The sequence below is a fragment of the Belonocnema kinseyi genome, chromosome 7 (assembly GCF_010883055.1).
Source record: "Belonocnema kinseyi isolate 2016_QV_RU_SX_M_011 chromosome 7, B_treatae_v1, whole genome shotgun sequence".
Lineage (NCBI taxonomy): Eukaryota > Metazoa > Arthropoda > Insecta > Hymenoptera > Cynipidae > Belonocnema > Belonocnema kinseyi.
In genome coordinates, this window is record NC_046663.1 from 70819282 (window position 1) to 70822672 (window position 3391).

At 33.2% G+C, this 3391-nt stretch overlaps 1 protein-coding gene across 5 annotated transcripts in view; it reads right to left on the bottom strand.

Annotated features, from left to right (window-relative positions):
* Positions 1-3391, bottom strand: part of LOC117176109 (protein TANC2) — a 115038-nt gene that overhangs the window by 37159 nt on the left and 74488 nt on the right. The window contains exon 1 of one of the 5 annotated variants that reach the window (XM_033366153.1): positions 2624-2729. The exons of the other annotated variants lie outside the window; for them this stretch is intronic. The gene's annotated coding sequence lies outside the window, so the exon portion shown is untranslated. Of the gene's footprint in view, positions 1-2623; positions 2730-3391 lie in introns of those variants that run through there. 5 annotated transcript variants of the gene reach the window in all.

Genomic DNA, 3391 nt, shown 5'->3' on the forward strand with positions numbered 1-3391 from the left:
AAACTTCTTGAGAGTTGAGAAAAAGATATATAGAAGAAAAATAATGATATACTGGTGCAAGTTATCCGACACGCTCCGAAAAGCAGGGTACAATTACGCCATTTAATTGGATACAACAGGTGGCTACCACAGACTGCCATTTTCAAAATAAACACTTGCATTTTCACATCCAAGTCCTTCCACTTCCCATCCTGTTCCCAGGCTTTTTAAATTATTTGCACTCTACTTAATTACTTATGTATGCAATTGCATTTTAAATGTATTATTCCTTTATCCACATCATTAAGATTGTAATCATTCCATATAATGAAAATATCTAACACTACTCAATATAGTGATCTAATACCGTAACTATAGTACATTTTAGTAATCTAATCATTGTGATTTATGCACACTTTGTTGTAGACAATCCTGTAGTTAAATAATAATTGTCAAGTAACCCAATTCAATTAAAATTATCTCGAGTTCAACTCGAAACGAGTTAAGAATATACGATAATGGTTCCACGTTTATGAAATGTTACAAGCTTCCTTATGCAGTTTCGATATGTAATTATCAGCAGTGACTTCAATATTATCCCAAGGCGAGATACAAGCAAGAAAGCGCGAATGTCCACCTGTTTTCATTTCAATTGCAGATACTTTTATAATTAACAGAAAACAAATTTTAAAGGCATTTATGTCGCAATTTTAAATTGAAGAGGCCAAAAGCTCATACATACATAAAATACACAGTTTAACGAATAAAGATTAACTTTCTAGTGCAATTCAAAAAGTAAATGCTGAATTGATTTGATGCAGATGTTATAATATTATCGACCTTCACTGCTTTCAAAATAATTTCACACTAAATTCTAAGGCACCGATTCTTGATCCAAAAGGTAGATTCAACCTTTATAGTAAAATATTACCTATATAATTATTATACTTTAGGCAGTAATCCATTTTTATTTTCAACTCTTGATTATATCTATAAAGTACCTCTCGTTAAATAATAATAAACTGTTATTCATTTCATAACAAGAAGGATGTAAACAGCAGACCGAGATATACTAAGGACACAAGGGCAAGGTACACACAGTAAAAAAAAGATCACTTTTGTTGCAGAGCATTTTGCTCCAACGATCATTTGACTCTCGAGATCATAATGATCTGTCCATTCAGATCAATTTGATCTTATTTTTTGGTTCATTTGTCAGACTAAACAAAATGGCCGCCAGTGCTTGGCGCCGGTGTCATAGTGACATAACCTAAAAATGGTATCTAACTGCACGTAAGTGACAACTGCACTTGACAGGTGATATTTTCTAATGTCAGATTTCATTGTTTTTTCAACTTTTCAATTACACTGCACGATTAGAACCATATAAAGCTTGCATATGAGCTAAAGTACTCTATGAACGTCAGCCATCTTGATTTAAGTTCATAGATAATCCCGAATCAGATCATTCTATGATTCCAAAAATCGATCAATCACTGCGGCCGTTTAAAATGATTTAGAATTCGATGTCATTTTTGCTGCATATCAAAATAATATTGATTTCAAGATCATTTTGAACACTTTTTTTTGTCCGCCACCTGGGAACGTTCCAGGAACATTCCACTGGAACGTTCAAAGAATAAATTATCGTTATTGTTATTATTATTAATGAATATCCGATAAACCGTAAGTGATAAGTGAAAATTCATGTCAGTTTATGATGTAGATACCATATTAAAATGTAGTATACACAGTACTCAAAACACAAAAATGACATCTATTTTTACCTATCTCTTACGGTTTACGAGATCATTGTTATTAAAAATAACAACAATGGAAGGTTCCCCACAGGTCCCAGTGGAACGTTCCCAATCAACCGTGCTATTAAGGGGGTGATATATGATATATCCTGAATAAATCAACACATAACTCTTAGAGATTGAACATGCATTATAATGAATTGTATATATTCTGATCAACTCATATGTTTAAATGTTTTATGTATGGATTTAGTATTCCTAAAAGTTCCTCATGACATGAGAAAATCGACCCTGCTTTTTTTAGAACTTAAATATTTAAAATTATTTAGAAGGTCAATCGATCCATACTGCAATTATTTTCTAAATGTCGTAGCATTGCCTGAACGGTATCATCAATTTTTCAAAAAGCTGTAGTGGAAGCAAATTATGCTCCTGTTTTTTTAACATCCGCTTGGAAGGTCAGTAGATTCACATTATAATTTTCTACAATAAGGCACCTATCTCGCAAAAATGAAGCCACGTTTTGTATCCAGAAAGATGCTAGGGACTACTTAGTGTAATTCTATAATCTAAATTGAAGTGAGGCAGGTTCATTTTTCTTATACCTCCATATTTAAAAACAAAAATCTTTCATTAAAAATCCGAGAATAGCAATACATTGCATAACTATACGGAAAAATCATTTCTCATAATGATACTCAATGTTAAATCCTGAAGCATTATTGCTCTCATTATGCTCTTTTTAAAAGATCCTGGAGCATCTAATGAGCAAAATTGGGTGAAACGTCTCTTCAAGTACGTACATTACAAAAGATGTGCAGATTTCTCATACAATACTGATAATTGGTGAAGATTCAGAAACAAAGGATAAGCGTATTTCTCACCTCATAAAAAAAATCCAGCAGGAGATTCAGAGTCAGATAATTAGGTTAACTTGATCTGCCTCGCGTGAAACTCGAATAAAAACTCCAAGATTACTGAATCAGAGTTTTGTAAGAATATCTCTGTTCATCACGATTTCATTCCTGAAGAAAGAGTTATCAGAAATTAAAATCACTGGGGTATCAGTCTTCTTCAATCAGTTATCAGAACCGGAAACTCCACCAAAGTGCTTGATGATTGCCTTATCAAGAATAAGAGGAAAACTCAGTTATAAAAAGTTACCTCACAGAATATGTGGTCTAATTATTTTCTCGACTTCACGATTCTTGAGATTAAAGAAAATCGTATCGAAAAGAGTAGTTTGCTTTAGTATTGTCATCAGCAAACGTATAGACGAAGGCAATCAAAATTTTTCCAAAGAAACTGCTGGATTCACAAGGATTTTTAAAGCGTTTACATATTTTTTGAACGGCCCCGAATCATGTTTGTAGAAATGTAAAATTGTTTGAATAACGTGTACTTTCAATCAAATTTCTGATACGTTTAAGATAGCGTATTTAATTTGATATTTTGAATTTCGTAGATTCAGAAAGAAACGAAGTCGAAATACTACACTTTCAATTGTTTGTCCGCACGTCCATCATATTTGCGCCATAGACATATAAAGTCTAGACCAACAGTCTCTTTGATCCGCCGACGCTCCTGTTTAGAGAGAGAGAACGAGTCGAGCGAGAGTGCCGTCTCTTTCTAACACGGGTCACGTGGTACCT